Raw genomic sequence first — 10,119 nt, 5'->3', positions numbered from 1 at the left:
GCATCATAATCAGGGGCGGCTGGTTAATTTTCCATAGGGCCGTGAATTCTAAAAAGTACAACTCTGTTCCTTGTTCTTTTCATGTATGTGTTATGTTTTTCATGTGTACGCACACATAAACACATATATAGTGTGAGATGAGATCAATGAGATAAGGTAAGAACAGGATAGAAACTGCTGTGGAACTAGTTCCAATGCAATATTCCATGGAAATACAACGTTAACACCTTTGTGCAAATAAGTACAGTTGCACTTGTTTATTCAAATGTGTTCATTCTGTAAAGGAATGAGTTAAATGTTTAAAATAACTGGATAATAGTACTATTATGAAGTGCAATGTCAGCACAATTTTTTTAATATACTGTAAATACATACAGCGTTTTAAAAGCACACAAAATCTGTGTAAATGTATTAGTCTGTGGTTAAAAGGACTTGAAATGACTCGAAACTCAAAGTGCAGGACTTGGGACTTGACTTGAGACTTGCCTGTCTTGACTCGGGACTTGCCTGTCTTGACTTGGGACTAGACTCGAGGCTCGAGGTCAAAGACTTGAGACTTACTTGTGACTTGCAAAACAATGACCTGGTCCCACCTCTGGTATATAGTATGAGCCTGCCTAGAATTACTGTTGGGTCAAACTCGTTTTGCAAAATAATTAGCGCATGCTTAGCGTTACCGCCGGCTCAGGATTAACACCGGGTCAAACTTGTTTCGCAAAATAATTAGCATATGCCTAGAATTTCTGCCAGGTCAAGTCATCATTTTCAAAATGGAGGAGGCTGATTTCAATCATTTGAAATCGCATAAAGGGAAGAAAATTAAGAGCTATTCAGTAGGATTTAAGGTCCAAGCCATTGAATATGCTAAAAAGAACAGTAAGCAGCTATGTTTTATTAATATACCGTAGCTGCGTGTGTCAAATATGAGTAATTAAATGACTCCGGCCTCCTGGTGGTAGAGGGCGCTAGTGATCCTTCTTGCGACTACTCGGCTGCAGAAGAAGTGACAACAAGCAGCAAGAGTGAGCAGCGCTCGTTTATTTTTTCCTCTCGCTTGCACTTTTAACATGGAGGATTACATATCTAAAATAAATCAGTTTTCTAAACTGGACTTTCAATAGAAGCGGGAGGTAATAAAGGAAGATCTCCATTGAGACGGAGAGACTTTTAAAACTGAAGAAAGATAAGGAAGACTTATATAAACAAGTTATCGATGCTTTTGATCAGAAGGAGCTGGCATGGACTTCATTTATAAGTAAAGGTAAGACCATAATAACTTTTTTTTTTATTAAATGTGCTTTTCATGATGGTATCTGTGATGTATAGGAATACATACAAGAACAATATAAGAACTACACTACCCAGCATGCAACGGTAGTGACGAGCATGCGAGGTAGCCCCGTAAAGTGTTGTTGTATGTCGCCATGCCGGCAGCTAGAATGTTGTTATGAGCACGCTGTGAAAGTAAACGTCAAGAACTAAGCCAACACGCCTCGTCAGCAGTATTTATAAATAGACAGACAACACAGTATCCTTACATCACACTCAAATTTATAAGCGCAGGCCTAAATTTACCGTCGGAGTGAGAAAAGGTTTTAAAATAATGAGCGCCTGCTTGCCTTTACCGCATGCCTTTGGTAAGCGCCGGAATCAATCAATCAATCAATGTTTACTTATATAGCCCTAAATCACTAGTGTCTCAAAGGGCTGCACAAACCATAAGGGCAAGGAAAACTCACACCCAGTGGGACGTCGGTGACAATGATGACTAGGAGAACCTTGGAGAGGAGGAAAGCAATGGATGTCGAGCGGGTCTAACATGATACTGTGAAAGTTCAATCCATAGTGGATCCAACACAGTCGCGAGAGTCCAGTCCAAAGCGGATCCAACACAGCAGCGAGAGTCCCGTTCACAGCGGAGCCAGCAGGAAACCATCCCAAGCGGAGGCGGATCAGCAGCGCAGAGATGTCCCCAGCCGATACACAGGCAAGCAGTACATGGCCACCGGATCGGACCGGACCCCCTCCACAGGGGAGAGTGGGACATAGAAGAAAAAGAAAAGAAACAGCAGATCAACTGGTCTAAAAAGGGAGTCTATCTCCGTAATATCGCTAAAATTTGCTCCATTTTGTCCACTAAAGACGCCAAGATCATTATCCATGCGTTTTTTACGTCTCGTCTCGATTACTGTAATGTATTATTTTGGGGTAAAAGATTACAGTTGGTACAAAATGCGGCTGCTAGACTTTTGACAAGAACAAGAAAGTTTGATCACATTACGCCTGTACTGGCTCACCTGCACTGGCTTCCTGTGCACTTAAGATGTGACTTTAAGGTTTTACTACTTACGTATAAAATACTACACGGTCTAGCTCCATCCTATCTTGCCGATTGTATTGTACCATATGTCCCGGCAAGAAATCTGCCTTCAAAAGACTCCGGCTTATTAGTGATTCTTAGAGCCCAAAAAAAAGTCTGCGGGCTATAGAGCGTTTTCCGTTCGGGCTCCAGTACTCTGGAATGCCCTCCCGGTAACAGTTCGAGATGCTACCTCAGTAGAAGCATTTAAGTCTCACCTTAAAACTCATCTGTATACTCTAGCCTTTAAATAGACCTCCTTTTTAGACCAGTTGATCTGCCGCTTCTTTTCTTTCTCCTATGTCCCCCCCCTCCCTTGTGGAGGGTGTCCGGTCCGATGACCATGGATGAAGTACTGACTGTCCAGAGTCGAGACCCAGGATGGACCGCTCGTCGGGACCCAGGATGGACCGCTCGCCTGTATCGGTTGGGGACATCTCTACGCTGCTGATCCGCTTGAGATGGTTTCCTGTGGACGGGACTTCCGCTGCTGTCTTGGATCCGCTTGAACTGAACTCTCGCGGCTGTGTTGGAGCCACTATGGATTGAACTTTCACAGTATCATGTTAGACCCGCTCGACATCCATTACTTTCGGTCCCCTAGAGGGGGGGGGGTTGCCCACATCTGAGGTCCTCTCCAAGGTTTCCCATAGTCAGCATTGTCACTGGCGTCTCACTGGATGTGAATTCTCCCTGTGTGAGTTTTCCTTGCCCTTTTGTGGGTTCTTCCGAGGATGTTGTAGTCGTAATGATTTGTGCAGTCCTTTGAGACATTTGTGATTTGGGGCTATATAAATAAACATTGATTGATTGAGTCTATTTAAAGGCTAGAGTATACAAATAAGTTTTAAGGTGAGACTTAAATGCTTCTATGAGAAGAGGTTTTAAATAAATTAGCGCCCCGGCGGCAATTCAAGGAAATACGGTAATCATATAACGTGTCTAACTGGAGTTGTCGAGATTACCCCCTTCCCTCAGCGACAGCTTCAGTGATGTAACCAGGGACCTCCCAAATAAATAAAGGACTTTTAGAACGTAGTTTGGATCTGTAACTAGAATACAGCCCAAAACACGTGTCTCCTCATTGAGCCAAATTGAACTCTGTCTCTGCATGATTCCTTGCTTCTCGTCTGCTTAATAGATGTCATCAGTGTTTGAACCTGACACCGACGTGGAGGGCGAGTACGAACGCGTGTTTCGGCCGGCTGGCGTCGAGGAGGACTTGGATCACCGAGCTGGAGAGAAGAAACATCCTGAGCAACGTGAGTGATGAAGGTGAGAGACACGTTTAGTTGAACGGTTGTGTCCTAAAAACAAGAACGTTGGAGACGGTTCCTATCAGAACGTTCAGCGTTCTTGATCCGTGTCCCAATAATGTTTGATAGGATGCGTGCAAAGTAGTCGTGAAGTCCTCTTCAACGGTCAGTTTTAGAGTCGGTGGCAGTCCTCGCTCTCATGGCGGTCATCAAGCGTCACAAAACCAGACAAGGTGGAAGATCCACAGACACCGAGCACACACTCTCACATAGAAACACAACATGACGTGAGATAAAAGTCCATTTCAGCTTGTTTCTCTTTCATTTCAGCCCAATACCGTCCAGCTTCTCTTTTCTTTGAGCCACAACAAAGAAAGCGGCGGTGAAACATCACTCGATCAAGTAGTGATGAAGACGTTGGTTGCGAGTTTAGCCTGCGAAGCACTTCTGTCCTTTCTGTCCGTGAAAGTTCAAGTAAAAGGCTTCTTCCGTCAGTAGTAACTTTGCTGACTCGTTCAAAATGTCTGCTAGTCGGGAAGTAGAAAAGGAGCACTCTGCTTCTTGCTGCTTCTCGTGGAAGTCAAAGAGAAATGTCAAAGATGTGATATGAGTGAAGATGCACCTTCTGCATAGCCACCCATCCAAATGATCAGAATCAGGTGTCCTAATCACTTGCCTTGGCCAAAGTCAACTGTCAGCTTTTTTATTTAAAAAAAAAAAAAAAAAAAAAAAATGGAAGATTTTGGGAACAACAGCAACCAAGCCACCAAGTGGTGGGCCCCGGAAAGTGACAGAGAGGGGTCAGCAGATGCTGAAGCGCAAAGTGCAAAGAGGTTGCCGACTTTCTGCACAATCGGTTTCTACAGAACTCCAAACTTCATGTGACCTTCCAGTTAGCCCACGTACAGTACGCAGAGAGCTCAATGGAATGGGTTTCCATGACCGATCAGCTGCATCTAAGCCACACATCACCAAGTCCAATCCTTCAGTGGTGTGAAGCATGTCGCCACTGGACTCTAGAGCTGTGGAGACGCGTTCTCTGGAGTGACGAATCACACTTTTCCATCTGGCAATCTGATAGATGAGTCTGGGTTTGGAGGTCGCCAGGAGAACGCTACATTTCGGACTGCGTTATGCCGAGTGTGAGGAAGAATTATGGTGTGGGGTTATTTTTCAGGAGTTGGGCTTGGCTCCTTAGTTCCAATGAATCGAACTTTGAATGCTCCAGGATACCAAAACAGTTTGGACAATTCCGTGCTCCCAACTTTGTGGGAACAGTTTGGAGTAGACCCCTTCCTCTTCCAACATGACTGTGCACCAGTGCACAAAGCAGGGTCCATTAAGACATGAATGACAGAGTCTGGTGTGGATGAACTCGACTGGCCTGCACAGAGTCCTGACCTAAACTTGATAGAACACCTTTGGGATGAATTAGAACGGAGACTGAGAGCCAGGCCTTCTCGACCTCACCAATGCGCTTTTGGAAGAATGGTGGAAAATTCCTATAAACACATTCCACAACCTTGTGGACAGCCTTCCCAGAAGAGTTGAAGCTGTAACAAAAGGTGGACGCACATCATATTGAGCCCTGTGGGTTAGGAATGGGATGGCACTTCAAGTTCATATGGGAGTCAAGGCAGGTGGCCAAATACTTTTGACAATATAGTGTACTTCCTTCACGGTGCGTTTGTGGCCCGACAGCTGGTGGGGATTTTAGCGATCCCTCAGAGGACGTGACAGCTGTAGGCTGAGTGAGAAGTAGCGAGACGACACACAGAGCAGGGACGGCGCCAAACCCGAGCCATGTCAGAAATCTGAGTAGCTCCATTTATCCCCTTCAGAATGTTATTTTATATTTTGAAATATATAGCCATATATATATAGGGAGTGTCCCCACTGAGATCGCTAGGTTGTGAGTTCCAACCCCGGCAGAGTCGTACCAAAGACGATAAAAATGGGAGCCATTACCTCCCTGCTTGGCACTCAGCATCAAGGGTTGGAATTGGAGGTTGAATCACCAAAAAATATTTCCGGGCGGGGCCATCGGTGCTGCTCACTGCTCCCCTCACCTCCCAGGGGGTGATCAAGGGTGAAGGGTCAAATTCAGAGAATAATTCTGCCGATTTGAGGAGGAGGTAACGGAGGTGGTGCGTTTGTGTCTCTGTGTTTTTTCGCCCAACCCTTGTTTCCATCCATCCATCCATTATCTTCCGCTTATCCGAGGTCGGGTCGCGGGGGCAGCAGCCTAAGCAAGGAAACCCAGACTTCCGTCTCCCCAGCCACTTCGTCTAACTCTTCCCGGGGGATCCCGAGGCGTTCCCAGGCCAGCCGGGAGACATAGTCTTCCCAACGTGTCCTGGGTCTTCCCCGTGGCCTCCTACCGGTTGGACGTGCCCTAAACACCTCCCTAGGGAGGCGTTCGGGTGTCATCCTGACCAGATGTCCGAACCACCTCATCTGGCTCCTCTCGATGTGAAGGAGCAGCGGCTTTACTTTGAGTTCCTCCCGGATGGCAGAGCTTCTCACCCTATCTCTAAGGGAGAGACCCGCCACACGGCGGAGGAAACTCATTTGGGCCGCTTGTACCCGTGATCTTATCCTTTCGGTCATGACCCAAAGCTCATGACCATAGGTGAGGATGGGAACGTAGATCGACCGGTAAATTGAGAGCTTTGCCTTCCGGCTCAGCTCCTTCTTCACCACAACGGATCGGTACAACGTCCGCATTACTGAAGACGCCGCACCGAACCGCCTGTCGATCTCACGATCCACTCTTCCCCCACTCGTGAACAAGACTCCTAGGTACTTGAACTCCTCCACTTGGGGCAGGGTCTCCTCCCCGACCCGGAGATGGTATTCCACCCTTTTCCGGCGAGAACCATGGACTCGGACTTGGAGGTGCTGATTCTCATTCCGGTCGCTTCACACTCGGCTGCGAACCGATCCAGCGAGAGCTGAAGATCCCGGTCAGATGAAGCCATCAGGACCACATCATCTGCAAAAAAGCAGAGACCTAATCCTGCGGCTACCAAACCGGAACCCCGCAACCCTTGTTTCCACAGTCTGCTATTTTGCTTTGCGACTGTGTTTGGAAGTGCCAACAATTTTCTGAGAATTGGACCACAAGATCAGTAATAAGAATGTTTCTTCTTTGAAAAGACACACCGTTTGCCAATCAAACTCCAGTAAGTTGGCTGTGTTGGAGCCACTATGGATTGAACTTTCACAGTATCATGTTCGACCCGCTCGACATCCGTCGCTTTGGGTGCCCTAGAGCGGGGGGGGGTTGCCCACATCTGAGGTCCTCTCCAAGGTTTCTCATAGTCAGCATTGTCACTGGCGTCCCACTGGATGTGAATTCTCCCTGCCCACTGGGTGTGAGTTTTCCTTGCCCTTTTGTGGGTTCTTCCGAGGATGTTGTAGTCGTAATGGTTTGTGCAGTCCTTTGAGACATTTGTGATTTGGGGCTATATAAATAAACATTGATTGATTGATGGAAGTCAACCGGCTCCGTGTCAACCATGTGACCCGCGTGGTATAAGCCTTGAACTTAAAGGCCTACTGAAAGCCACTACTAGCGACCACGCAGTCTGATAGTTTATATATCAATGATGAAATATTAACATTGCAACACATGCCAATACGGCCTCTTTAGTTTACTAAATTGCAATTTTAAATTCCGCGCGGATTTATCATGCTAAAACGTCGCAGTATGATGACTCGTGCGCTTGACGTCACGCATTGTAGAGGACATTTTGTTCCAGCACCATTCACAGCTGTTTTTATCGCATAATTACACAGTATTATGGACATCTGTGTTGCTGAATCTTTTGCAATTTGTTCAATGAATAATGGAGACGTCAAAGAAGAAAGCTGTAGGTGGGAAGCGGTGTATTGCGGCCGCCTTTAGCAACACAAACACAGCCGGTGTTTCATTGTTTACATTCCCGAAAGATGACGGTGAAGCTTTACTATGGAACAGAGCGGTCAAGCGAACATGGTTCCCTACCACATGTTTCATTGAGAAAATGGTGGTAATAAGTTGGCTCTTACCGTAGACATGAGCGGAGAGCTTGCGTCGTTCCTCCTGCGCCTGTCAAAGAGGCAGCTGCTGACTCTCTTACCTCCTCCCACCGGCCGACCCTGACCGTCGGATGCTTCCACCGTGGAGGAGGGAGAAAAAACCCTTGATAGCTCCCTTTTTAGACCAGTTGATCTGCCGTTTGTTTTCTTTTTCTCCTATGTCCCACTCTCCTTTGTGGAGGGGGTCCGGTCCGATCCGGTGGCCATGTACTGCTCGCCCGTGTATCGGCTGGGGACATCTCTGCGCTGCTGATCTGCCTCCGCTTGGGATGTTTTCCTGCTGGCTCCGCTGTGAACGGGACTCTCGCTGCTGTGTTGAATCCGCTTTGGACTGGACTCTCGCGACTGTGTTGGATCCATTATGGATTGAACTTTCACAGTATCATGTTGGACCCGCTCGACATCCATTACTTTTCTCCTCTCTAAGGTTCTCATAGTCATCATTGTCACCGACGTCCCACTGGGTGTGAGTTTTCCTTGCCCTTATGTGGGCCTACCGAGGATGTCGTAGTGGTTTGTGCAGCCCTTTGAGACACTAGTGATTTAGGGCTATATAAGTAAACATTGATTGATTGATTGATTGATTGATTGAAAAAATAAAATCTCAGCCCGGCCGCCTTCGCCTGGTCGAGAAACGTGGTTTCTCTCTGAGACACTTGCGGTCACCACACCTGTGTTCACACCCCTCTGACTTTCAGGTTGTACAGGTACGACCATATAATCTCACTAAAACACTAGTAACACAATAAGCACATAAGGGATTTTCCAGAATTATCCCAGTAAATTTGTCTAATATCATCTGAATCGCTCTGCCGTCTCTTTTTTTATTTTCATTTTCTTTCTAGTCCTTCACTCTCACTTTCCTCATCCACGAATCTTTCATCCTCGCCCAAATTAATGGGGAAATGGTCGCTTTCTCGGTCCGAATCGCTCTAGCTGCTGGTGGCCATGATTGTAAACAATGTTCAGATGTGAGGAGCTCCACAACCCGTGACGTCACGCGCACATCGTCTGCTACTTCCGGTACAGGCAAGGCTTTTTTATTAGCGACCAAAAGTTGCGAACTTTATCGTTGATGTTCTCTACTAAATCCTTTCAGCAAAAATATGGCAATATCGTGAAATGATCAAGTATGACACATAGAATGGACCTGCTATCCCCGTTTAAATAAGAACATCTCATTTCAGTAGGTCTTTAATTGCTTACAAGTGACTTGGGTAGAAGTGTTTGAGTCAGAGTGGCTTCCTGATGGTGAGTATTCAGTGGTCTCATGCGCACAACACCGCAGGGAACGTCTCGGGAATCTGGAGCATGCGCTGGAACCGCCGTCACGCCTTCATCTCAAGCAAGAAGACGCAAGCTCACTCTGGCCAGCATTCAACTGAATGTCTTTCAACTCACCGCCGACCGGGGAATCTTGTTTTTCTCCATGGTGTCATGCGTAGTTGCGATGAAGTATGCTCATTGTTACTTTCCGCAGAAATGTTTATTGTTTTGTGTCAGGGCAGCTGTTCTTAACTATAAAAAAATATATATATCTGTTGCTCAGTTGCAAAACACGTTTCCACCACTTGTGGCAGTAATGACAATATCAAACAAACAGAAGTGTCAGGCTTGTCCCTGACAGTTTGGTTTTGTTTTAGTTTTTCCTCTGTGTATGTCTTTGTTTCCTGTCAGCGCTTTTATTTTGGTCATTTCCTGCTTTTCTCCCTGAGCGCTGTTTCCCCTTAGCTGCGGCTGATTGGCACCTGGCCATACCTGGTGTCAATCAGCCCGCTCCTATTTAAACCTGCTTTGTCCTCCAGTCAGAGCTGGATTATTGTCATTATGGCTTGTCGTTGTCTTATGCCGTGGACTGCTTTCTGTCTCTCAGTTCTCCCTGGTTCCTCGTCGCTTGTGAGCTGTTCCTTGGTTTGATTCTTGTTACTGCTGCATGTCTCCTGTTTTTCTGGTTTGTGTTTTGCCTTAAATTTTTATATTTTTAGACAATAAATGATGTTTTCTTGCTCAATCCATCTCTGCATCTTGGGGTTTGTCACAAACTCAACCTGACAAGAAGAACTCGGAAGCCAAAGTCGTAGAGAAGTTTCTAAAGCGCACAAATTATGACTAACGCGGTAAAGCTGTTAATTCATTTGCTCTTTAAATGTATTGTAAGTCTAGTTCAGGGGTGTCAAACGTACTAATCCGGTTTGCCAAGTGTAAAAACGAGCTCTTTTTTTTTTAATGAAAGAAACTTCTGTTCTAAATGTGTCCACTGGATGTCACAATAGAGATTCTGTCAGGCAAGCAAACTGTTTATACCAGAGCCAAGCAAGGGGTACACAATAAATGGTGACTGTGGCTCCTCCTCCTCAACCGACACAAATATATACGCTAGCCTTTAAATAGCCCCCCGTTTTTAGACTAGTTGATCTGCCG

This window comes from Nerophis ophidion, linkage group LG29, assembly GCF_033978795.1.
Source record: "Nerophis ophidion isolate RoL-2023_Sa linkage group LG29, RoL_Noph_v1.0, whole genome shotgun sequence".
Lineage (NCBI taxonomy): Eukaryota > Metazoa > Chordata > Actinopteri > Syngnathiformes > Syngnathidae > Nerophis > Nerophis ophidion.
This window is presented reverse-complemented; position numbering follows the sequence as displayed.